Raw genomic sequence first — 27151 nt, forward strand, 5'->3', positions numbered from 1 at the left:
AGCCTGGGACCTGCAGGCGTTACAGCCTGCCAGGCAGGGAAGAAGGGCTCTTGTGCTGCATCTCTCTTTGCTTTGGTGCCGGTCGCTTGGCTGCAATAACACTCCCAATGGGTTTGCCTGACCCAGTAGCTGGAGCCGTGGCCGCCCTGCAGCCCACATTGCTGTGGTGCCATGTCCTGGCCATGCGGGATGACTGGGGAGCCGCAACAGTAAACACTGGGGAAGGTGAAACTAATACAAAGGACAGCTGCTATCCAGGCTCTGACAGGGGCAGCTGGGTTTGTGGTACTGGTGGGAAAATACTCCCGTGACTGTCCCTTCTGCGAGTGTGTCCTGTCCCTCCTGGGGCTTGCTGTTTCATGTCCTGGCTTTGATATTTCCCGAGCATGGCTTTATCTTTCTCATTTCTTCATCCTTAGGGGAACCTTGGCACAGATGTCAGCAGCCACCAGAAACCGCCAAAAGCTTTTGTGCAGTTGAAATGTGCTCTGTCCGCGCTTCATCTTAAGGACTAAAGACACTGCTTGTAATTCTGCACCAGGCTTCTCCGATTTTAACCTAGTTTCCACTTTGCTTAGTTTCCTTACCCTCTTTACGAGGTTGCTGCACACAACCAGAAGGCTAACGGGAGCTCCTAAAGGTCTGCCAGCCCTCCAACGCGCAGCAGTATTCCCAAAACTTTTTAAGAAATGGGTTTGTATTTCTCCAGGATGGAATGTAAGCAAAGGGCTGCTAATAAAACTGTGTGTAAGGTCTTATTCAGTTTTACATAAATCTTGAGCCCATGTCTAAAAATAGTGCCCTATTTTGCATTCCTGAAAGCAGATTCACCACATACCTACATCTGCCATGAAGTGCTCTGCTGGTAACAAACTGGACTTCTTGGGAGTGGTAAGAAAAAGTACTGAAAACCCATTTTAATTTTATTAGCCTTACAAAATACATATTGACAGTCACGTTAAATATTTAAATACATGGAATGGACTGCAGCCTTAGTACTAGCAGGAGGCATCCAGCATGGGGAACGGCCTAGAGGTGTCCATCGGAGAAGTGCAAGCCTTGTCTGCCTGCTCTGAAGCTGGTGGGATCTGGAGCAGGGAGGAGTGTGGGGCAGCTGGATGTAGATATGGCTGATGGTTTCAGTCCAGGGAGGAGTGAAAGGATAAAGACAGGCAATTGCTGTGCGTTCTATGTGTTATGTTAAGATTCAAGGAGAGAGACTTTTTCTTTTAACTTTAAGGCTTGTGCTTGTGACGCCAGTATATAAGTAGCTGGGGCTCAATCCTGTAAGGTGCCAGTGCTTAATGCAGAGCCTGTAATCTGTCGTCTTAGTTTAAAGCACTTAAACTCTTTCCTGCCCTGTGTCTGCTTTCTTACCATCTCTGAGCTGATCTCATCATCATCATGTTTTTCAATAGTGGAAAGGCTGACGTAATGTAACATTTGTCAAGATGATATGGCTTTAGCTTTAAAGTGTTTCTTAGCCTTAAATATTGACTAGGAGATTTTAGACTGTAATGTGGTGCCCGTGAAAAGTGTGTGGTTAATAACACAATAGAACTTGCATGCATTGTAATATTAAATACAGCATGTAGCAGTATTAAATATATCCTTCAATGAATTTTAAGAACAAGCTAAATCCATGTGGAGCCTGGATCTTTAAAGAATGCTTAATATTTGTGCCTTGCTTTCTGCATGCTCCTCCAGGGCTGGGAAAGCTGTCTCTTCATTGTTGATGCATAAAGCATCTGACATGCTTCCCGTATGTGTTAACTGCTCTAGTTATGAGGTTTTCTATAGATTTACCCCTTTATACCTACTAGAAAATAGATGTACTCATTCAGCTTTTGGGGCAGGTGCTCCAGAGGAGCTGAGGATGAGGAGGTGGCTGCCATCAACGCCAGCTTTCCGTGTCAGGTGTACCCTGTCTGGTGCAAGGCGTTCACCCCAGCCCTGCACAGACACCGGCGTAGGTGATGACTCCTGCAGATGAGATCAGCAGCAGAATCTTTTTAAAGTATTTTAACATGCCTGAATAACTGCTCACAATGTGGTATGTGTCCTCTGACCCCTGGCCAAAGCCCTGGATGGGAAGTACAGGCTCAGCGTCTCTGAAAGGCAGACTCTTTCCTCCTGAGCCTATGCGTGATTTAGGAGCCCAGCCCAATTTGTACTGAGAAGTTTGGCCTTCTGTTTCTAAACTCATCCTTAAAACTTGAGCTGCCTGTATGCTAGGTGCGGAGTTTTTGTTTTTCACAAAAGACATTCTTGCCCCCACTTCCCCTACTTTTGCTGCCGTAAGAAAGCTAAGTGTGAGGCAGAGGAGCGGCCATTGCACCCAAGGAGGTAGGAAAAGTGTGTTTGAAAGTATCTTAAGCTATGACTGCTGCTGGTATCAGCACAGGCTGTAGGAAGCTGTGTTTCCAGTGAACAACTAGAAGAACATCTGAGGGTCACTCCTCTTGAAAGGAGCCAGGACCCGCCACAGCGTCCAGCATGGTCTATCCTTCATGTATGCGTTCAGGCTCTGGCTATGAGGTGAGACCCAGCATGAGGAGAGGGGATTTGACTGAGTGCATCTGTATGTGGCACAAATTCTGAATTTCCAGCAAGGCTATTTCCCAAGCTGATCTGTCGGTGGGAATTGTGTTGACCCAGCAGGGATGCCTAGAAGGATGCTTCCTGAAGTACAGGTGTGAGCTGTAGAAGCCTACAAGTATCTGAAGTATTTACTGTGAGACATCGGTCACACTGAGAAATGGCCTTGTCTAGCTGTAGTGCAGGCTTGCGTGGTAATTCAATAGACGAGACTAGAAAATGTGGAAACTGTGACTTCCTCAGTCCATCATGAGTTGCACTTCTAGGAACATGCATGAAAGATCTGTAGGTCTTGCCTAAGGCTCCTACACACAGTTTTCACCAGCTAGGTCATCTCGATAAAAACACTTGCTGGAAGTACCCCAGGACTCGTGGAAAACCTAATTCAGTGTACTTGGAGGGTCAGTCGTTTGTTCTTTCCATAACACTTGCTTCTCTGGAGTAAACTACTCCAACGCCCTACTGTGGTGGTGTCTTACCAAGCTGTTTTCTGGGAAGCAAATTTTTTGGTGATACCTTCAGCGCTATAGTTTCCAGTTTCAGTTAATCTCAGTGGAAGCAGTCTTTTAGTGTGGAAGCCAACCAGACACCCACGGCAGCAGAGGGAAGAGCTGAGTTATTTTAGAATTCTAAAAATTAAAAAGTGGTGGGTTTTTTTTTCACTTGCATTCCTGGGTCTTGGCCTGAACAAGGCGTGGAGGTGCCAAAATACTGCGAGAGCGTCTGTTGTTGCAGTATGTCTGGCTGAACCAGAAGCAGGAAATTCTTGTGAGAGCCTGTCTCATGAGATTGCCAGCCAGCCCTGAGCCTTGCTGGTTGTGAGCGTGAGCTGGTGAGGTGGGAACGTGGTTGAGGGAGAAATATTTGAAGGTGGGTAAAATGGTTCATTAGAAGTGATAGCAGACTACGTGTGCGTGGAGGGGGTGGGTTTTCTGTTTTGAACATGAAAGCAAGACGTGAAAACACAAAGCAAACTTGGATTGTCCTCCTTCCAGTGGAGGAGGAAATAGGGAAAACTCACTGTATGGGTTGAGCGCTCCTCTGCCAGAGCTGCTCTGCCTTTGGGTCTCCCTCTGGTTTGAAGGGGGCCAAATCCAGCCCCCTGGTTCATAACATCCTTTTTAAAACTTGTAGGTCATGAATTTTTTCTTACCCTAGGCTAGACTCTGCTCTAAAACTTTCCATGTTGTCGTGTGCAGAGCTGCCTTGGCAGGAGCAGGGATGCAGGCGCTGCAGTGAGAGCTCTGGTGCTTTAACCCCCCTGTCCAGAAGACTTATTCCACCTTGGATCCATTTCAAGACTATTTAAAAGGCCGTAGCCAGTCTATGCTGCCGTTTTCAGCATCATTGCTCCTGGTGGAGCTGTAACAGTGGGAAACTTTAAAGGAAAAGGACATAATGGAAACTGATTAGAAAAGTGGAGAAAGTCTCAGGGTACAATAAAGCATTGCCTAAAGAAAGGAGGAGGGGTAAGGTGAGGCCTTAAAAGGCATGTATTCGATCACAGCAGGGCAGGAAATAGCTTTAGGAGAATTTTTTCTTTGGTCCATTCATAACCTGGTTTGTACCTCATTAACTTTCTGTTAGTGCTTTTTTTTTCTTCTGAAATCCAGGGTAGCTTGTTCCCACTGAAGTCAATGTGAAGAGTCATTCAGTGCCGAGCACATGAATCTTCTTGTGCAGATTAAACAAGAGAAGCTCCCAGTGTTTCTCTCATCCTAAAAGGATGAGAAGCACGTTGAGGATGTGCTGACGATGCGTGCTTTATTTACTCCATTTCCGTGGAGCTACAGTAAGCTTCCCAGAGGTGCCTTTTTCAGGGCGCTTGCACTGTTTTTCTGTAATACATTGGATGTGCAAGTGACAACCCCTGTGCAACCAGCTGCACTCTTGCTACTGGTTGCATTAAGCCTGTTAGATTGTTAGAATCTCCTGTTTTATGAAGGGATTGCCGTAAAAGCTGCATGGCTTAAAATGTGCCTGATTGTTTAAGATCTTGGAGATTTTTCTCTTTCAGCCGTTCCCTGCTTACCTAGCAAATGCTGGTTTGGGGAACTGTTGTTCTGCAGTACTAAAATTGGATTCCAGGTATTCTAAACTGTGCTTCATAATATCCTTTAGGAAAGACAGCTGGGGTTTTGTCTTGCTGATGAAGCCTAATTTGAATGACTTTTCCTCATCAAGCCCATTTAATTAAAGATTCATTACATTCTGTATAGTGTAACAGTGAAGATGCAGAAGTGTTCCCTGGGCAGCCAGCTGCCCAAGGGGAGGGATTAGCTATGGCAGATAGGGTAAGAAGTTGTGGGATTAAACTGCAGTGAGCAAGATACAGGTTTAGATATGAGGGGAAAATGGGAAGGACAGTGAAGGGTTAGAGTAGTTTGTGTGGATGTCCAGGGGCTTTCCAGTCCTGGAGAGCAGGGTAGGTGTGCATCTGTGGGATGCATTTATCCTGCCTGTGGGTAGGAGGATAGACCTCTCGCTGTCCTCTGCTGCCCTCTAAGAAGGTTTAGTGTAGACAGCACAAAAGATAGAGGATTGGCTCTTGCAAGCTTTCGCAAAGCCTGTAGGGCTTGCAGTTATATGAATCTCATTAAGGAATGAGAAAACAGCAACCCAGAAGATGGAGACTGGAAATCCACAAAATGATGCACTGGGTTTGAGATGGGAGCACTGGTCATACCCCAGCTGCTTGGTTTTGGTTTTGTCCCTGTATCACAACTCTGTGTGTATGGGGAGAGGAGTGGTTTCTCAAGTAGCTGTTCAGCAACGAGCACTTTCAAGGACCCGCTGAAAACCTTTTGTGCCAGGGTCCTTGGTGGCGGTCACTCTGCGCTGGAGAAATGCTTCTATGATTCCCCCAAGTGGGGCAGCTGTGCCACTGGAGCATCCACACGGGCCATTAAGTTGTAGATCCAACTTCTGCTTCAAGGCAGGGACGAAGCATTGGGTTTTGGGGGGTATAGGGTTGGGGGTTTTTTGCTTGAAATGAGAGAAGATTTGATGGGTCTTATTTGTATTTGAAATTTGTATTTGAGAAGAGGAATAATTTAGATGGAGAGGGGCATTTCAGTATAAATCTCATGATTTATAATAAGCCTGGAATTTTTTCCAGGCTACATTTAAGAAACTTGTTTGTACTCTTTCTGAAGTGCGTGTTGATCTTGTTTGCTCTGATCGAGAGGGAAAATCTTAAATGAACAAATAATCCATCAGAAAGCCTAGCATTGCTGGTCAGACCAGCCGTTCTGCAGGGAGCTTACTGAAAACCAACACTGATTTCCTCTGGTCCCATTTTGTCCTGTCTGTTTGTTGTGGTTTTGGCCAAAGTTTGCTTTTTGCTTAATTGGGCAGGGTTTTCTGTATTCTGGGCAACAAAACATCAGGTGCAGGCTCTTCTCTATCATGAGTTTTGTGTCTCGCTCGCTTGATTCCTTAGGTTTGAAGGCATTTGGGTTCTCTACCTGCTGCAGCCACCAGTTGGTGGCCAGGCTCCCCTTCACCAGGTCTGCTGAAGCAGAGCTGTGCCACCAGGGAGCTGTGTTCTGTCCCTGCCATGCCATGTGCCAGGACCCCAGGTGGTGGCAGAGCAGCGGTGGGGAGCCGGCAGCTCCCCTGCTCCCAAAGGGGCTCACAGGAGCACCCATGGCTTCCCTTGGCTGAGCCAGCTGGGCAGAGATACACCATTTGCTGTCCATCCACAGCAGACAATCATAGAATCATAGAATTGTCAGGGTTGGAAGGGACCTTAAAGATCATCTAGTTCCAACCCCCCTGCCATGGGCAGGGGCATCTCCCACTAGATTAGGTTGCTCAGAGCCCCATCCAGCCTGACCTTAAAAACTCCCAGGGATGGGGCTTCCACCACCCCTCTGGGCAACCTGTTCCAGCGTCTCACCACCCTCATGGTGAAGAACTTCTTCCTAACATCCAGTCTGAATCGACCCGTCTCTAGTTTTAATCCATTCCCTCTAGTCCTACCATTACCCGACATCCTAAAAAGTCCCTCACCAGCTTTCTTGTAGGCCCCCTTAAGATACTGGTAGGCCACAATAAGGTCTCCTCGGAGCCTTCTTTTCTCCAGACTGAACAACCCCAGCTCTTTCAGCCTGTCTTCATAGGAGAGGTGCTCCAGCCCTCTGATCATCCTCGTGGCCCTTCTCTGGACATGTTCCAGCACGTCCATATCTCTCTTGTAGTAGGGGCTCCAGAACTGGATGCCGTGCTCCAGGTGGGGTCTCACGAGAGTGGAGTAGAAGGGGAGAATCACCTCCCTCGACCTGCTGGCCACACTTCTCTTGATGCAGCCCAGGATACGATTGGCTTTCTAGGCTGCAAGTGCACTCTGACGGCTCATGTTGAGCCTCTTGTCTTGTACCAGTACGCCCAAGTCCTTTTCTTCAGGGCTGTTCTCAAGCCAGTCGCTGCCCAGCCTATATCGGTGCTTGGGATTGCCCCGACCCAGATGGAGGACCGTGGACTTGATCTTGTTGAACTTCATGAGGTTGGCATAATGAACCCCCTGAGCTGCAGAGGTGTGGAAATGAGTCATTAATTTCTGTAAAAGCACTCGGAAGCTGTTGTTTTATGTGCCAAGGGTTTGTTGATGTGACTCTGGATTTCAGCTGCAAGCGGGAATGGAGAGACGCAATTACATCTTGGTTCTGTAAGCTGAGCCTTCCACAGGTGGCACTGTCGGGACTCCTCTCTTCTCAGTATTTCCACATTTTTGGGAGGTGTACCTGCATGTGAGATTTATTAGCTTGATTTGTCTGTTTTTGCAGTTAATCCAGAGGGGTCCCAAGGCACCGTAGTCTACGTGGCTTCCTGCACAACAGGGCTTTGCGTGGCATCGTCCCCCTCTGCTGAGCCAGACTGTATCCAAACATGTTCGTTCACAGACTGAAATACTGCAGGTTTCTGATCTCCTGTTACGTTAGTGAAATTCCTTAAAAATAATCACATGGAGGGATGATACAAGTGCTGAGTTCCTGTGCTCTGCTAGGTCCAGGTCCCCTTTGCAGGAGAGCTTGATGCACCAGTGTTACAGTTTGAGGAACACACAACAACTTGTTGTTGTTTAGACAATTGTTCTGTCACCTCCCCACCTGGGAAGGGGGATCAGGGCAAAAACAAGGAAAGCCGAGGGTTGAAATATAAACAGATTTAATAGAAGAAGAGTAAATGATTAATAATACTAAAAAACCAGTATTGTTCCTGATACCAATATAAAATACACAAGGATTATACTGAGCCCATTCTATCAGCAGGAAGCTGTGCACTCCCAGCAGGGGACAGCAAATGTGGGACACGGCGAGCGCTGAGGCTTTGGGAGGAAGGGAAGGGGTCTGGTGCTGGGGCAAGAAGTTCTCAGGATCGCAGCCATCATAGAAGAGAGGAGGAACTCCTCAGCAAACTTCCTAATTTATATTGAATGTGACATTCATGGTAAGAAATAATACTGTGGGCCATCTTGGGTCAAGTGCCTGGGTCTTGTTCCTCCTCATCCGTGCACCTGGCGAGCTCGAAAACACTGAGATCTTGAAATCCACATACCATAGCTGGCTATGAAGTAAGTATTTTCACAAATTCAGACACTGGAGTCTTCTGAAAGTGTAGTTTTCCCAAGCATTAGAAAAGACCTTACTGAAAAGTAAAATTACTGAAAGAAATGAATCCTGTGTCACTCAAACCAGGATTAAAGTATATAAATCCTTTGTGCAATACTTGGAAATAAAAATGTATTCCAGGTTTGGGTTTGCTTCCTGTTGTATCCAAGGTCTAGAGCAGCTCTGTTGTACCCGGTTTCTCTGGTTGAGCTGAGGGTGTGCACAGGTTCTTCAGGGGCCTTGGGGTCTTCTGGACACTGGTGCAGGGAGCTCCGTGCTGGTTTTTTTGATGCTGCAGTAGGTGTTATGTGGGCTCTGGTTTGCTGTAGCATGAGCCCCAGCAACTCCGAAGGAGGGCAGAGCATGGGCTTGTCCAAACACAGCAACTCTCTCTTTTTTTTTTTTTTTTTTCTCAAGGAAAAAACCTGTAGTGTTTCATAGCCGACACTGAAAATACTATGACGGAAAGCTTAACCCTCCATACATTTTAACTGAGATTTTCTTCACTTTATTTTTAACTATATGCATGGAGACCACCAGTGTCCCAGTTACAAACACTGCTCTGGGTGCTGCTCCCTGGCAGAGCGGGCAGGTGGAAAATTAGTTAACTGAGACTTTGCAGGACACGATCTGAACTTACAGATTTCAGTAAGAGACAAAGGAAACACAAAAATAGTCTTTTTCTGTTGGAGGCTCTAGTGTGGTATAATGAGCCAGGTAGTGTCCTGTGGAGCATCTCTACTAGCACGGGGTTACATCAGTTCTGCTCTGTGCTGGGCAGCTTCTTACAGACTTGTCTGTTGTGTGCGATGGGAAATTGCTATTCCAGGATAGACTGAAAATGATGAGAGATCTCCCTTAGCTTGCAAAAGTTCACTAAGCATTCCCGTCCCCAGTTGAAAGGTTCTCATGCGTACCTATGTGTAGATGCGCATATGTGTCCATAGTGTATGTAATTATATATATATATATTTATATAGTTACTTGTTCATTGTGAGCGATACTGTAGTTTTTTTATTACTGCAGGGAACCGCTGTTATGTGGTAATGTCTGCTGAGAGTTAAGTCCATCATTGAGAAACATTTTGGGTTTTGATCTTAGGCTGGTCTTAAACCTGGGACCCAGAGGTAGGAAGAAGTCCTAAATGATGACCCTAACTAACTCTCTGAAATAGCATGGTGCTCTTGCTGCCCACCTTTCTCTTTCATCCTTCTCCCTGACTCTATTCCAGGACATCTTGTGGAAAAAGGAAAAGTCGTTTCCTTTAGAACTGGCTGTTTTTCTTCTTCCCATAGATGTTTTTCTTCCCCGCCTCTCAAGTTAGACGGGAAAACAAAGTATGCAGTATTTCTGCTGCAGAGTTAAATATTGATGAAGATTAAGATGCATTAAAAGACTGAGGAAATTCATGGGACAGGAATAAAAATAAACAAAACCCAGAAAATTAAAAAAATATTCAAGCGTATGAATAGCCCTTTATCTTTCTACCTTGCTGCCTGACTTCCAATGAAATGTTTCAGCATCTTGATGCAAACGTTCCAGTTTCACTGAGCTGGGGACAAGGAAGTGCTGTACAGTAACAGTTAGGGGGGGAAAAAATGTTCTGTGCTCTGTTGGTCTTGGACTTCCTCAGAGTATTTTTGTTCCAGATATTAAACTGTTATTTTTTCAGAAGCCTTGTGAAGTTGCCAGAACATTAGATTTTTTTTTTTGAAGGATTTTCCGAACCCCAGCTGATTATCACAACACGCAAGAATCCAAACTTGGTCTTGGCTTCGCTGTGCTGCAGCAGCTGCAGAAAATCTGTGCGAAGGTGCAGGTTCGCGGCGCCGTCGTCGAATGCCCTTATAGGGTAAAACAGAGAGTGAGGGAATTCTGCTCCGCTGCCTCGTATGACGCGGGAATTCACGTCAGCCATTGAGCAGCATCGAGTTCCCCAAAGCAGAAACACCACCACGGGCGCTCTGCGGCCCAGGCGGTAGCAGAGCTCCCAAAAGAGCTGCCGCAGAGCAAGTCAGGGATGGAAAAAATGACATCCCATCTGCCTCCGTTCAGGCGAAGGATAGCCTGCTCAGAGCTGAGGCAAAAATCAGTCCCCGGTGGATTTTGTTTCTAGATATAACGGTGCTTTTTTTAGCTGACGGTATGTGGTGATGCTGGTGGTACATGGCACAGATCAGACATTGCTGCTTCGTTGAAGTCAAATGCCAGAGCCCCCTCCCACCCATGGCTCCCTCCCCGACCAAGACGCCTGTGCCCCTGCTCCCTGTGTCCCCACTGGTCTCATTCTTTTCATCGCTTTGATCTAATCCTTATGGAAATGGAAGTGTCTCCTAGGCTGTGGTTTGTCTGTTGAGAGCGTTGTCAATAGGAAGCTTCTCTTTACAAAAGCAATAAATGTATAAGCACCTTCTACTTTTTACCTGCTCCTCTCTTTACCTGCCTAATTTTTGTCCTTGTGCATTCACAGAAACTCTCAACTATGGTATTTTTGCACTTAATGTATCTTCCCGACACTTGCTGTACCTCCCCTGCTGCCTTCGTTTCACTTTGAAGGGTCATCAGCCCATAGGAGCAGAAACCTGTGACTGTCCTCGTATTAAAGACAGCGTGGAGCTCAATGTGTTCAAATTCCTTTCCCTGACCACAACCCTCTTTTCAGAGGCGAAGTCTGCCAACCGATGCGGACGCCCCGCTCTTCCGTGCCAAAGAAAGCTGCTTATTTAGCCAAACATATCTGCTTTACCTGGAAAAGGGCTGCTGGAGGCTGCCGGCGCGTGGCTCCTGCCTGCAACGGGAGAGATCCCCAGGCTGCTGGTGGCTGGGGCAGTGTGGGGCTGCCAGGGCGCCTTGCCGAAATGGTAAACAGATTTAGTGTGCTGCAGCTTTTCATTGTCTTGGGTGCGTGCCCAGTCTTTAAGGGCCGTGGCATTCTTTCCTGGGAGCGATGTGGGGTCAGAGCATTTGCGTGGTGCCTGGATGGAGCTAGGGGTGGCTCTCCTACCAAGTCGTCCCCTGCCTCAAAAGAGAGATGGAGGACAAGACCTGCTGAAAAGGTGGCAAAGAAAGGTGGCTAAGATGTCTGTATTTTCAGATGGGGTTGTGTTCAGTTGGGTACCAAGTGAGCGGTGGCTTGAGGCGGTTTAAGTAGAAAGGACAACAGTGGTGTCTCTCTTCTGCTGTCAATATTGATGTCTCAGGGAAGGGATGATGAAAAACAGAGTCCAGAATGTGAGATATGAGCAAATGCAATGCATAAATTGCCATAAAATAGAGTGAAATGCTTTTCAGACCCCTGGAGATGAAGTTTGTGACAGAGATCCAAAGGGACTCTTCACTGTAAGGACATTAAGATGGGGCTAGAATGCTGGGGAGGGCTGTCCCCGTCTCCTGGGACGAGACCCTGTTACTCACGAGAGGTTTCACTCTGCTGTCCCGTGTGTCACAGGAAAAGCTCTGGTCATGATTCATCATTGTAGCCAAAAGGGAAGGGTCTGTGACTTATCCTCTGTCACTCGGTGTCCTCACTGTGTGGGACTAATCCCAGCAGAGCTTTTCCTGTTTTTGTTTTTTCTTCAGTTTTCAATAGTATTTCGTAAAGGATTTGCTCGAGTATGTTTTTGTGTAGGAAGATACCCACATGGAGAGCATAGAGGAAACTCTTCCAAAGCCTGGAGTGAAACTGGTCAATGAAGGCAAAAATTTGGCTGTAGAAATACAAACGGTCTTGTCTCTGTTGTGGCAGCCTGGTCCTCAGCTGGGCTTTGGAGGGCAATAAAGAGAGTATAGCAATGTGTCAGGATGGATATTTGCACTCTCTTGTGCTGCTTCCTGCTATTCCCCTCTGACTCACGGATTGCAGAGATCTCTAAATATTTTAAATGCCAGTGGGCCCCGCAGCAGTAGGCGTGAGATTAAGCCCATCTTCTAATCAGCGTGACTCTGGATAGACTGCCTCCGTTAGTGTCCTCCAGACTCTTCCTTTTCCCACTTCAGAGCAAAGGAAACGGAAGAAGCTGTCCCTTATTTACACAAACTGATGGATTTTAGCAGTTTCCCTTGAAAGGTACCATTATCCTAATTAAGTGAAAATAACCACCGAGAAGTCTCAGTTATCATAAAATGGAGATGTTGCGTTTAAATTGTATTTCCAGACTCGGGCGAGCTGCTGGAATGCATGCAGTTTAACTTTCCTCTATGATATAATAGTTTAAAAGAGATCAGGGTACATTTTACCATAGTGTCTAGCAATGTGAGTTTATTCAGACTTTTGGCAGGCAGTTCTGCACACTCTTGCTAAAACTGTGAATCATCCATTGTTGGCTGATTGCACTCTAGTTGCTAAGAGATCTGTCAAGTGCATACTGAGGCTTAATTCTACATTTGCTCTAAGAAGGGCTAAATGTATTAAATTGGAACATGTCACATCCTTCCTAAACAAGTAATTAAGGCACTGCTATGAGCCTGTCTGATGGAGAGAAGAGAAGGAGCCGGGAACAGCTGGAAGATTTAACTTAGGTCGAGGTTGGTCTCCTCTGTCAGGGAACAGTAGACTTACTGCATGTTTGATTTTCACAACCTGATGCATAGTGGAAATAGAAAGGGGAGGGAGTCGTTAAAAAAATAGAGTTTGCAAAAGGACTTGTTTTTCAGTGTCCTTATATAAACCTCTTAAAATGATCTAATGCTATTTCACAAAGTGTAATTTTTAGTAATGGAAAGACAATACGTCAGTGTTCCCCAAGCCGCCTTGCCCCCCGCCCCCTCCCAAGTGAACTCCGCTGCTCCTCCCCAGTTATCCCATCCCTCGGACGTGCTGCACACGTATTGCAGATGCTGTGAGCTTTCATTCAAGATTGTACCATTTAATGTTCCTGTTTGCTAAGTACACTGGCAGAAGTGGTGAGTAAGTGATGCTGTAAGATATCTTTAACCACCTTGCCTCTTCTAAATAGCCACAAGCTTTTCCAGGGAGGCCTTTTACTACCCGCAAAAAGAAAATTGATCCGTTTGTCAGTAGTAAATCGAGTACGTCATCTGTTTTTGTGAGCGCACTCCTGCCTGCGCAGGGATGTGTGGCAGCAATTAAAAAAAAAAAGTAAAAAAAAAAAAAAGTTCCTCAGTCAAGATTTTCAGACTCATCTGTTCCTAAAATTACATCATTTGCACTGGCATTAGCCACTGTCTGAGTAGTGCCATAGTTTCTCACCAGGCCCTGTACCTTCTTCTCCTTCACTGAACACAGAGGAAAAGTTGTGAAGTCCGTCAGTGTTTTCTGGTACCCGGACTAGCAGCAGGCTCCCGGGTTCAGCCTTTCTCCCATCATCTTCTCGCAGACCCATGCTGTCTGCATTGGGGTGGGCTGCTCGCTGCCCGGCCATGAGTGCCCTCTGCTCGGGCTGCAAAGCAGGGAAAGAGTTTAACACAGTCCTTGCTAAGTTATCTAAATAATAATCTTCCTTTTAAAATAAAAACGCTCTCCTTGCATCACCAATGGCTCCTGGTTTGGATTCAACCTCTAGGTGCTGTATTTTGTCAGAGCTTATTACTGAATTTCTGTTCCTTGTGTAGGTCTTTGCAGACGTGATTGAAGGCCTGTATAATCCTCTCTTTGATCAGCGAAACGGATTGAGCTCTGTGAATGCTGCTTTGATTGAGGTTTTGGAAACGATGCCTTCCTCCTGGTGGCTCCTCTCCAAGCCCTTCGTGACTGTTGGATGTTCTCCGTGTGGTGGAAGCGGTACTTGGAGCACCTGTGGCAACGGCACATGCAGGGATGGTGGATCTCAGTGTTCCCCTGCTTGTCCGTCCAAAGGTCTCGCTTTGATTTCAGGGTCACTGTTAGAGCCCACGTGCAGACGATGATCCTCTGCGGTGGTTGGTTTACAAAACTAAACAGATGGCCCATCTGCTGGCTGTGGCCTGAGGTCCTCCTGCCAGCCACGCAGCCTTCGTAGTGGCCATATGGCAGCGTGAGTTGATCGCTTGTACCTCTTGTGCCGTCCTTCCTGCCTGTGACCTGGTTTGCTCACAATTTAATGGTCCTTTGGTCACTGAGCAGTGATGATGGTGTGCCTGTGGGCTATTTGTGTGAAACTTGAGTGACCTTGCACAGAGGGTTTCTGTTTGAAACACACCTATTCAGCAGTGATTTCCATTCTCAGCAGGTCTTGAGACATGTGTAAAAACAGTCTATTTGCATACCAGCAGCAGTATCCACTTGCACACGTTAACCTGGTGCATCAGCGCTATCACTGCTATTGACTGGCATTACCCTTTCACCCAAAGCTGTATCAAACTGTGTGAGATTCATTTTCTATAAACACATGCTGAGTTGTATTTGTTATTTTATCCTTCAATTTCTTATTACTCCCCTGTCAGTCATTTTGCAAATTTTTCTGGTGTCCCCATTAGGCTGTGAAGGATTATGAATACTGCAGAACTCCTCCTTAGGTGAAAATCATCCTGACCTGCTGTTTTAAAAGTACTTTTTAATAACTGCTGCTTAATGTCCTCCTGTGTTATGGTTGGGATGAAAATTACTCTGAATATTTAACTAGCTTATTCCCCATGCAGAACAGAAATATTTATGCGGTACTTTTACCTTTTTGGTGTGAATATTGAAAATTTCACCCTTTCCACATAGTAATGAATCAGTACCACTGTTGCTATTCCTGTTGTTCCTAAGGTAGGGAAGCAAAGGAGAAAAAAAATGGCCCGTGTGAATCTTGATTCTACTATCCAGAGGTTATCACTAGGTCCTTTTGCTCTTATAAGTTCTCTTAATTTCTGATATATTGCACTAAAACGTACTTACTTATAATTGTTTTGGCTTCTATATCTGATTTAATTTCCCCTCTACACCAATTAACTTAGCCATTGTCTTTGATCCTTAGTACAGCATTCTTTCTCACATACGAGGGCGGGCTTTCTGGACATTGAATGATATTTTCTTAAAACTGCTCCTGGGCATCACTTATTTTTAGCATGCGAATTAGCTGCTTAATGATTTGGCTCAACAATGTCAGCTTTGTGAAAATAAGGCTTTTAAAAATTATTAATTCTGTGTGTTTGTTATGCAACTACTTTTACTTATTAAGAACATGCATTTTGTCTATGAAATCTGTCACTTGTTTGGTGTGTTTTCGCTTCACCACTTTAACTGAAAGAGCATGGAGTGTTACCATATTCTGAACAAATTATCATGCCTTTATAAATTAATATCTGCTAAGCGTGTGTTAGGTTTTTCAGGAGCATCATCTTTCTGGTCGTTGTAAGCAGTGGTCTCTGAAGGAGAAGCTGTATTTCTTCCTTTAGAGCCAAGTGAGTATTGAAAAGACTTGGCATGTTCCAGTGCGCTGGAGACTTGCTTCTTACCTTCGCCCTCTTTTCAGCCTCTTACTCTGCTGAATTGGGAGATGGATGTGGAACAGGCCAAACAAAATACTGTATTCCGTCTGCTCTGACCTTGCAGACTGTATTTGTTTCTGCAGCTTCTCCTCACTGTTGTGTAACTACAGTTATAACTTCCTTTCCCAGCCAGAACAGGTAGGAAAACAGGCTTTCTACCTTTCCCCTTGAGCACTTACCACTTGTAGGACATCAGAAGCATTCAGCAGTAGATAGAGACAAGTTTTAAAAACAACGCTAACATCTACAAAGAATGTAGCAGTCTCTGTTTTCCCAGGTTTCCGCTTTATTGCTTGACCCACAGATCTGTAAACGTGTGCAGTGTGGAGTTACACCGCCCAGCAGAAGACCCTTCCTACTGAAGAAGCTAAAAAGTTTGCTGTACAATATATGCTTGTCTCTGGTCTTCCAAAGTGTAACCCAGCGATCGTGAGGAGTGAATGAGGGACTCTTGAGCTTTCTTCCTTACATGGGGTTATGCAACTAACAAGTTTTAGGGCATCTTTATTTTCTCCAGGATGCTTGCAGGAGATGCACTAAGGGCTCAATGCCGCAGTCAAAGGCGGTTGTCCATAGACCAGGTGCCCATGGCAATTTCCCTCACAGTTGGCACATGGTGCAGGCGTGGCTTCCCTCCTCTCAGGCTGGATGGCATGGCGTGTCCACAGCTGAGCCCTCTTGGTAGGGCTGGGGCTTGCCTGGCTGGGATTGCGGTCCTTGGGGAAGTTCAGCAGCAGTGATGTCCTCCCCAGCAGACAAAACCAAAAACAGCTGCCAAGGACATACACGGTTCAGCTCCTCAGTGGTAGGAGTGCATTAAGTGGTTTCCATTTAACTTTTTCAGGACTGATTGCTGCTCCAGCCCCAACTTCACCTTTTGTTTGCAGCAGGTCCTGCAGGTACCAGTGGGCTCTGGCATCACCTCTGTCTGGGAAGGCTGCAATTACAAGCTGTCAGGTTACTTCCACACCTCTGCTGGTGTTGATAGCATCTGGTGAGGTAACAGTTTCCATTTAGTTATAATTTTATAAATTTCAGTATTTCCCTTTATTTCTGTATGGCAGTGAAGTTACGTAGTACTGTGCAGAGAAAGGAAAAGCCATTAGGCTGACTATAAAGTAATACTCGAGGCTGCTGTATCATGGACTCTTGGCTGTTAGCCCAGCAGACGTGCTCCCTATTCCCACGCGAGTCTGGAAGCAGGCAGCTGTTGCCTTGTGTCCGTCAGTCGTGCCACTACTGTGTGCTCCGGGCAGCGGTGGGTTTGGGCTGCGCTCCAAACGTGGGACCCGTTGGGAGGATGGTGGATGGCATCACTGCCTCCCCTGGTCCATGCGGAGCGGGCAGGTGGGCAGAGCTCAGATGCTCCAGTGTGTAACCCCTTGGGAGCATCGCTGCCACTCTGCGGAGGACGCTGGCTTGGATGCGGTGAAGTACAGTCATGTGCTGCCTCAGATACAGAAGGCATAATTAGGAAATGTAGGTCATCAAATTTAATTAGTGCAGCGCAGCTGGGAAGAGTTCTTACTGGATTCACTTCCCCTTCGGAGTAGCTCTTATTAAATAATACCCTAAGTGAAACCCTAATTTCTAAGATGCATTTAAAAGCCTGCAGAGAGATACTTCCCTTCCCAAAGTAACTGTTTGGAAAACAAAGGACTAAGATACTGGAGCAGCTGTGTCTCCAGCACAGTCCCCGATGAACGGGTGAGTGGAGACGCTTCAGTCGGCAAAAGCACATCTCGCCAAAGAAGCACAGCTGAGTTAGGAGTCTCACCTCTAAAGTGTGTTTCTACTAGAAGAGCTTTAATTAAGTAGAATCTTTTCAATTGTGCAATTTGAAAAGATTCTACAAAACAATTACTTTTCACCTAGCTTTTATTTTGCTTTTCTTCACTTCCCCCCCTGTTTCTGTGCATTACAGGTTTCCCTTTGTTTAAATCCGCTTCTATTTTATGCATGTACAAGTGGAAGATGTTCATACAGTAGCAAAGCACAGAGTAAGCGAGTGGCAGACATGTGAAGGAAATTTCTTTTGAAAATGTAATACCCCCCCACCCCCGATTTCCCTGCACTCCTTAGCTGAGCACAATATTTAGCTCTATTGGAAGAATGTGGTCTCGGGATATGTATAAGTGCGTAGCAGCTTGTTTGCCAGCAAAAGGAGCAAAACAATGAACTGCGTTGCACCTGTTAGTGCTGGTAAAGTGCTTTCCTTACAGGCATGCTGCCATTTGCATTTCTGCGTTTGTTGTGTAAAATATAAAGGGACATCTTGGGTGGGGGGATTCTGGTTTCGGTGGGGCCGGGATTTCATCCTCAGCCTGCCTAAAGCTCAGGTCCTGTGCTCAGGCTTGACCTTTCTGATTCCCACCCACGACTAAATACTCTCCTGGCAACTCAGTGTGGAGTTATGTTGATGATGCTTGCAGGTGATCAAAGCAACGGCGTCCTCCAAGATTTGAAATGACTACGACTTGAGCTTCGAATAAGCACCTAAGCAATTTCAGGTTGGTTTTTTTTAAAAAAAGAGTAGTATTCTAATCTAGGTTTTGGTTTTGAACTTGCTCAGTACTCATCCATCATTGAGTACTAAAGGGATGCATGTTACTGTGCTGCATCTTTACAAAATGTCTTGAATTCTCTATCCTTGTGCGTATATTGCAGAAATTGTTTGGGGGGGTTGTGTAAATGTCAGTGCACTGAAATTCATGTAGACTTCAAGGTAATTAAATGCAGGGAGGCCTTAAAGGGGTTCTTTTGGCTTGTACTTCATTAATATTTGTTGCGTAGATCAGGGCTTCGTAGATCAGGGGTTGTGCGTTTGCCCTTTTTGTCTGGGTGAAACATCACTGCATGAAGGGCAGGTGGCTGTTCCCTTTTTTCCAAGCATGTTTGTCATAAACAAGAAATTCACAATTTTTCAGGACTTTTGGTGATATATCACTGATATCTCAAGTTGGCGCTTGATCATGGGGTGGACGTGTGCCTTCCACAGCAGTTCTGACGGCGAGATTTTGGAGCGGTTTTGGGAAGGCTCCTGTGCTCCCTCCTCGGGGACGAGGGCATGGTTCTGCGTCTGGTGGGTTGTCGTCCCCTCTTGGGCGGTAGGATGCAATGCTGTCACGTAGGAGGTTTAATCGCCATAAACTTCCCATTCTATAACTCTCTGGTCTTGTAATTTTACTGAGCAATTGTGACCCAAATCCCCCAAGATATTCGCTACTGGCAGGGAGGTGGGGTGTGAGCAGGCTGCTGTAAAAGTAGGAGCTCTGTTGTGCTGGTATCACATTAATGTAACGTACGTGACAATGAAGGTCATCTACCTACAGTTGTTTATGCCTTTAAATGAAATAATGCCTGTGAGTTTTATGGCTTTTATGGCCTTTTAGGTGAGAAGAGAGCTTGTAGTGCAATACATCTGTCTCCGGAGGCTCAGGAGGGCGAGGGATGTCCTGGCAGAGCAGCTCGAGAGGTGCCATCGTCCCTCTCTGCCTTTGCAGGGCGCACAGCAAGCATCGGGGTGGGCAATAGAGGCTCTTCTCTGCCCAGCGCCACAGGCAGCAGCCTCAACACTTGGTGAGCTTGCAAGGAAAGGCAGGGCACTGCATTTACAAAAGCTTCTACCTCTTAAAAATGTGTGGTTATGGAGAGACTGCACCAACTGCTGTATCTTGCATGTGCTCTTCATGTTCTAGGGCTTGTTGCTTTATTCTCCTTTCCTCCTTGCGACTGTAAGCCTCAAATGGGAAGTCGGTGCAGAAGCAGGACTTGGTAAAGCTGGCTCTTTCTTCACCTTTGTCAGCTTGAGTTCAAGAAACAGTAGCCGGAGATGGATAATCGCTTATGCTTACTGCATATTTTTCTTTAAAGCTTAAGAATTTATTAAAACTTGTCAGTATAGTATTAGGCTGCTAAAGGTTATTTTTAGGTTGAAATGTCCCACCTAGCACTGTGATGGGCAATTTGTTCAACAGATGATTCCCAGTTTGCTTCTTTGTATTCAGATGTATTTTTTACTACTTAAAACTGTTGGTGTGTCTTCAAGGATTTAATTCCATTTCATGTATACCAGCAAAATTCCATAATCCTACTGGGACGACACTTTTCTTAGCCAGCAGTGGAAACCTTACTGGAACTCGTTGGGAGATGGAAAATGGTCAGAATTTACATTTTCTGCCATTATTGTTGTTATATATGTCTAGACGCTTCAGGGCACTCTTGCAGGATGTGTTAGCGTAGCTAAAATAAGATGGACAAGTCAACTTCTCTGCAAGGATGAATGAAACCTATTATTAGAGGGGGAAAAAATGCTGGGTTAGTATAACCTCTGCCTGTGGGGCCCTTGTTATAAAATAACACGTGAGCAACCGGATACTCCTCTGTGAAAGGGCAGTTATTGAGTGAATTCAAGGTGAAGAAAAATATTCTTTGCTGTCTGTGACGATGGTCATTGCTCCTCGAGCTGGGCTGGCTCCAGGGAGTTCTGGGCAGACACCCACTGGAGCAATTGCTTCTCTTCCCTGCCCGTCATCGGTACATGGCAATGGGGACCTGGTGGCAACCACTGGATCTTGTCCGTGGCTCCCCACCAGGCAGACTAGATGAGGCCAAATTGTTCTGATGAAGATCCTCGGCCATTTATCTGTGCAGTCGAAATCTGCAGGTTGGTTCTCCCACGCCTCAGAGAGGTGATGGGAAGAGTTCAGAGCTGGGTGGTGACGATGGTTCCCTGCTGGGATGGAGCTGGGTGGGAGCTGCTTTTCAGCAGTATCGGGTTAGTTAATATAAAATTAAAGTTTATAACCCCATTCTGAGAAGGAGACTGACATGCTTTTTAGTGCTAGAAATTAGAAAATTGGGAGTCCTCTTGGCACAAGGAGTTTTGCACACAGCAAAATCAGAAGGCAACAGCAGGCATGCCAGCAGCTTGGCAATTAACTGCGAGGAATCTAAGCAAAATCTGTTTTAATGCAAAGCAAACCCTCTTGAATTTTGTTCAGAAGTTTTTTATATTTATTTTGATTGCTAAAACCAAGATTTGGGGGAGGGAGGAAGAAACGAGTTGCTGAACGGCAAACTCAACTGAAAATTCAGACCAGGCCAAGCTTGACTGGGCGCTGGGGAAGCCAGGAGGTGCTCGTACCATTTACCACTACGTTCACATTGTGAGAACCCCGTTCAAGAAATTACAAAACCCCAAATATCCCGGTTGAGGTATAATTATTTTTCACTTCTTTAGCATAGATTTTCCTTTGAAAACAGTTCCCTACCTTAAAATAAGCAGAGTATTATCCTTGCCAAAGATCTTTCAGCCTCTTTAGAATAGGGCATTTAGATTACTGGGGACAAAGTGAGTATCTTGAAAGCTCTGTGTCAAGGCAGGAACAAACGGCACAGAAACAGTAGTACAGTACAGAGTGAAACCTGACAACTCGGTGTTAAAGGGAAGGAATGCTACTGTATGGTTTGATTGTGATCAACTTATCTTCAAGTGGGTTTATTAGCAATTTAATGGAATATTGGTTATTCAAGAGCCATAATAGCTCCGGTTGAAATGTCCCTTCTGCGCGGTTTTCCCATACCCTGTGGAATGAGCAGAATGTGACAGTCGAGCTTTCAACAGGCTTCATGAATTTTAAATACTTTTCAACTGTGAAATGGGGCACATGGCGTGTGGTCAAGGGTGGACAAGAAGCTGGCAGTCGCTGGAGGTATTATGGGATATTGAGTGTCTGGGAGATAATGAATGCTTGGCTTATCCAGGTGCATTCTTGGCCCGCTGTGCATGTCCAGGCAGAAGGGAATATATTTCTCTGTCCAACACTTAACAATTGATCATTTTGTAATTGTAAGCAGAAAGTATTTAGAATGTCACTTTCTCAGCATGCCTGTGTACGACTTAAATTTCATGTCATCGTCTTTATCCGGCAAAATCTTCACTGTTTTTCTGTAACAATGCATTCATGCCATCTAAACTTTTCCACTAACCTGATTTTATGCTTAGCGGGTCTTAGTGAGCCTTTTCTTCTCGCGACTTTAAATCTCCATCTTTTTAAGCATCCTTTTTATTTTTCTCTGTGAAATTTTTATACCTGATTGAAATTATTTGCACTTGCTGTGGGTTGAAATTTCAGCCCAACTTTATGTAGCAAGCGAGCAGGTTGCTGGCTCCTGTTTTGTGGGAAATAATGTCCCTGCATTTTAAAGGCTCAGTGGTGGCAGAGGGGAAGGGGACGCCCAGGCGTGGTTTACTGCTGCTGAGCTGCATAGAGTTGTTCTCACACGCTTCGGTTCTGCTTATCTATTAAAACACAACATGCTCCGAGGACATCCAGATTAATTGTGTTTTTTAACCGTGTGTACCTGGAAGAGGAGGTTGCCGCTTGACCTCCCAAGACCCTCCAGGCTGGAGCTCCCATCCGGCATGGCCAAGAGGCTTTTGTGGGACAAGAAACCCCAGAGCAACCTGGTCTAGTGGAAGATGTCTCTGCCCATGGCAGGGAGGGTGGAACTAGGTGATCTTTAAGGTCTCTTCTAACTCAAACCATTCTATGATTCTGTGCTCTCTAGGGGCAATGGACATTCAGCACCGGGTCCATCAGCTCTAGACACACAGTTTGTGACTCTCTCAGTAGTAGGACAGTAAGCAGGTTTGGATCCATAATTAGCAGTATGTGGGCAATAACGAATGGGGTAATTATCCATGCAGCGCTCTCTCAACTCCGTGGTTCGTAAACTACCCAAGCTCTGCCAAAAGCTGTGACTGGTTGGTGCAAGCCTTGGGTAAGGGTGAAGCTGCCTCAGAGCTGCAGCCTAAAAGCATTGGTGTGGGGTCTGTGTATGGGGAGCAACGAACAAGTTGCGTTCTGCTTGAGGATATGGCTTGGGAGTACCTCGGTGTTCCTTCCTGGCCTTCCTGTGGTCTGGTTCAATGAAAACATGGTTGAGGGCAAGCCGTGCTGCGTGAGTGCTGGACGGTGCATCTGGCTGAGCAGGGTGGAAGGGGCACAGTGTCTGCCAGCTGAGAGTGGTGGCTGTGTGCTGGTGGGTACTCTGGCACGGCCATCGAGGCACTACGAGTCTGGTTGATGCTATGGTGCAGCTGCCCCACTATTTGGGTAAGGACCTGGCCCTGGAGCTCCATGTTGGCAGAGTGTGGCAGGGTAGGATTAACTGAAACTCCCAAAAAAGGGTTTTCAGGATGTTCTGACGTAACACTGTGTTTTCCACAGTTTGTGATGTGCAGCCTAGTTTGAAGTCATGCTCAGACCAGTCTGAACTGAGCAGTCTGGATGTGACTTCTCCGGGTGCCTTGGGAGCGGCACGTCCACCCGCACTATCCAGGAGCATGCTGTGGAGCAGCAGGCCATTCACTTTGGGGCCAGGCTGGTTCCCGATCTTCACCACCTCTCCCCTTCCCAAAAAAGGCAGTGGGATGGACACAAAGGCCCTGTGTGGGTGGAAAGAGGGATCGACTGCCAAAGCAAACTGTGGTCTGTCATGTGGTGGAGGTGGGAATGGCAGGTACAGGGTGTACTCAGCAGGCTGTGCCAGCAGCTGTTGGTGGGATACAGCTGACCTTACTTGTCTTGCACTTAACACACTCTTACAGCATGATCTGCATCAAATAGCACTGCTGGAGCATCTCGTTCTTCACCGCTTTCCTGCTGACCTCTCAAGAGCCAGAGTCCTTTCTGGTATCAACACTGGGAGCAGGAGTGGGAGACTCTGCCACAACCCACATCCCACGAATTTCCTAAATCAAGATACACAAAGGTGTGCATCTGACCTACCTAAAGCAAGAAAAAAAGCTGGTAGTGGGTTTTTCTTCTCAAAAAAACTCAAAACTATTACAGTGCTGCTTTAATCTCTTTGAAGCCTCTGCAAGCCCAGAAGGGCTGTGCTTATCGTCAAGAGGAGACAAACTTTACTCATCTCCAAACAGAGCAGATTGAGACAGGCAAGAACCTGGATCATGACCGGAACTGATATCTGGTTTTGCAAAACTGAAGCCTACCCTTTCCTGGCCCCGGATTTGTCCATCTCTATTTATAGCCTTCACTCGGAGCCTTGCTGAAAAATGCATTATATATTGACAGTGGCACTTGGTGAACTCAGAGCTAATGGCTCCAGAAATAGTCACCTCGGAGATATCATAGTCTAACTTCTGCATATATTAAGTCTGACATTTCCTTTGCAGAGCTATAAATGACAGTTCAAAACACAATGAAGTGGAGACTGAAACGCAATAATTGTGACTTACCGTGATGGAGAAATTGGTGGTGGATGTAAAATTCCAGGAGACAGTGCAGTAGTGTGTCTTAGGCTGAGAGTCCTTTTTCTTAGGGCTGCAGTGGGTCTCTGGAGAACCGAGCTGAGCTTTGCTGGTTTAGAAGCCTCATTTAATCTCTGGTTAATTGGATGGTCTTCTGCTCTCCGAATCTCGTGTCCTTTCATTCGAAACAGGTCTGTGGCCATCTTCCCCCTTTCACCGAGAGCTTGGAGGCGAAGGTGGATGGGTAATTGCACTCATTAGGGGACACCTGATTTGGTACCATCCACAATTTATGCCGAGCCCCAGCTGTGCCCCTGCCCATGGGACATTTGGGAGCCTCGGTGGCGCCTTGCCTGCGGTCCCACCACCCAGCCCTGGCACCCCGGGGGAAAAGCTGCCCTTCTTTTGGCAGGGGTGAGCCCACAGCTCGCAAAATCACTTCCCTGTTTCCACTGCCTTTTGAAAAGGTAATTTCCTTCTTACTGTCAATAACGTAGATCCCATAATGCGTTTAGTGCACGGAAGACCAGTAAATAATTTAGGAAGCAGCCTCCGTTTAGAGTGCATCAAATACTAATATAGAGAAGGAAAAATCCCTGCACATCAGTTACAGTAATTGGTGGAAGGCACCAGTCCGGAGGGTAATGAGCTCCATTTTTAAAGCACAAGGAAATTAGATTCTTACAAATGTCAAACGCAGTTATTGTCCTCTTTCCTTGAAACAGAGCTGAGCTGGCTGGAGCCCATTGTCTCTCAATCAGCTTTGCTATGGATTAGACACATCCCGTCTCACACCAGGAATGTGCTTATTAGAAAAAACACCACTACATGAAGCGTACGAGCTTTAATGCTCAACCGATGTACTAATGGGTGCATGTACAATAAAAGCCAATATCGTGTTACAAACCTTAAACTGACCTGAGATTATACGATACAGAAATCTTAAAGGATACAGATGAGTGTTTTCTTTGTGTGCTACAATTCTGACTACCTGGGATTTTAGTTTTTTAAATAAAGGAGATAAAGTGAGGGAAGGTGACTTTTCCTCTTGGCTACTTACGATAAAAGCAAGCAGTAAGTCGTCTTCATAGTGAATATGCTTGTAATCAGGTCATGTGCAAATACTTTGTGTGTTCTGCTGGTGTCCCCTGGGTAACTGTGGCTTCACAGAGGACTTTCTCCATCCACCTTTTTTCAGTTCTGTCCTGGAAAAAAACCCTAAGAGGTAGTTATTTGTTCATACATCAAAGTCAGGTCTGTGAATTAGTCTTTCATTCATTATAAAATCTCACCAGTATGTGTTAAGACTCCACGCTTCAGAAAAACCAATATCAGTTGTTTGGGGGGGGGGGGTAAAATGTGAGGAGGATAGAGGGCTTTGTAAAATCAGACCCCTTTGCTGCACCCTTAACTTCTTACTTGAGGACAACAATCACTTGTCCCTCCTTAGCCAGAGATTGTATCTTGTTTTCTCTCTGGGGTAGGAGCTTTGTTGGAAAGTGGCACAATCCGTCCTGATGTGGGAAGGCTTAAGGATGGAGCCAAGCTCTCGATTCCCTTTTGCAAGGAAGAGATACAGACTCAAACTGCGTCTGTGGACTTTACCACATACTAATCCAAACTCTGAATGATGCAGTACGTTGTTTCCAGGGTGGTCGTGTGTCAAACACATACCATGGACGTGCTGCGTTGGAGATTCTATTCAAAACTGCTGCAGGATGTCTTTAAAGATGATGTGGTGGGGGTAATGTGAGTCTGTGCTATCCCCTGTGCAGGAAATGCAGCTATATGCAAAAGCAGAACGGTTAGTCACTTTTGTTTTTTCTGGAATCCTGTATTTACAATTTCTTTTTTTTTCCAGTTGCCTTTTTAGTAATGTCAAGTCTTCCTTCTGCTCTTCTCCATCTCTGTTTGTGCTCCTTTTTTTAATTTCTCCTTCTGCTGAATAAAGTTCCTGGTGTTGCCCATAGAAAACAAACAGTAACTTGAGACTTCTATTTTACACAACCAACGGATATTGAAAGATATTCCTAGCATATGTCACCAGACGTGTGAACAGCACTTTCCAATTAAAACTCTAGGAATTTCTACTGGTTGCTTAAAACCCCTGCAAAACATTGAACCTTAGACTTGAATCTATTAACACCCATCATGGAAAAAAGATCCAGTTATTTATATGGCAGTCATTATATTTATTTAAATTTGGTTTCATAGGCTAAAATGAGCTCAACTGTTGGGGAAAAACATCTTGAGCATCTTATAAATATCTTCAAGGCCTGGAACAATCACGAAGCAAATTAAACTAGTTTTCTGTGATTTTGGACAACTTTTAGTTCTGATAACTTTCCTTAACGTCTGTGCTACAGCTGCATCAACCCCTGTAAATTAAATAAAGAAACAATTCAAGGCATCTCTGACGTAGCCTGGTGGTTAAATGGTAATCAGCAGCTGGTGATTAAAACATACATATGACTCAAATCACAAATCCAAAGTCAGCGTTTACCTTCCACTGTTCTCATTAGCTAGGCACTTTACTTAATTGGTACTCTAGCGCAAGTGTTATTAATTGGCCCTTCTGGCCCAGGGCTGCAAAGTAGTGCTGCCTACCTCCCTCCCTGCCTGCCTGCCCGCCCCAGGGAGCTCGGCAGCCCTTTGTCGACTCCATTGGAGTCGCTTCTCAGGATGGTGCAGCATTTTGCATGGTTGCACTGCTCAGGTAAAACATAGGTTTCCCCCCTACCGGAGGGAGCCCACGCACACCCCGTGGCTAGTGTTTGTTTGCGCTGGTCACAGGCACGTCTTCTCGCAGGCAGAGCCACCTTCAGGCTTTCGTACCCCATCTTCATAGCCGAGATGCATGCTGCTTTTCTTCAGTAATACGCCTCCTTCTGACCTTTAAGTTTGTTAAACCATTAACAGATGCAAATTTTCTAGCCAGCAGGCCTAGCTTGGTTGCAACGTCACTTGCACAATTCCTGGAAGCCTGGCAAGACAGGGAGGCACCTTCATGTCTTCTCTCTAGGCTGCCCAGGTTTCACGTTACCCCTCTCAGATGGTCTTCTGTGGCCCAGAGAAGTTTTTTCTTTTGACTCTCCCCGCAGAAAGCAGGTAGGGTGGTACTCTGCCACCATAACATCCGCAGCTCTGCTGATGCTCCAGACTGGTGGGGGGACAGTATCAGGGAGGAAGACAGGAGCAGAGAAGGTGCTCAGTGGGGGCATCTGCTGGCTTGGCTTCTTCTGCAAGCCCAGAC

The 27151-nt window shown here is 45.9% G+C and overlaps 1 protein-coding gene across 3 annotated transcripts in view; it reads left to right on the plus strand.

Annotated features, from left to right (window-relative positions):
* Positions 1 to 27151, plus strand: part of DDAH1 (dimethylarginine dimethylaminohydrolase 1) — a 63780-nt gene that overhangs the window by 14766 nt on the left and 21863 nt on the right. Inside the window, exon 1 of one of the 3 annotated variants that reach the window (XM_054211776.1) lies at positions 25526 to 25702. The exons of the other annotated variants lie outside the window; for them this stretch is intronic. The gene's annotated coding sequence lies outside the window, so the exon portion shown is untranslated. Of the gene's footprint in view, positions 1 to 25525; positions 25703 to 27151 lie in introns of those variants that run through there. 3 annotated transcript variants of the gene reach the window in all.

The sequence above is a fragment of the Rissa tridactyla genome, chromosome 8 (assembly GCF_028500815.1).
Source record: "Rissa tridactyla isolate bRisTri1 chromosome 8, bRisTri1.patW.cur.20221130, whole genome shotgun sequence".
Taxonomy (NCBI): Eukaryota; Metazoa; Chordata; class Aves; order Charadriiformes; family Laridae; genus Rissa; species Rissa tridactyla.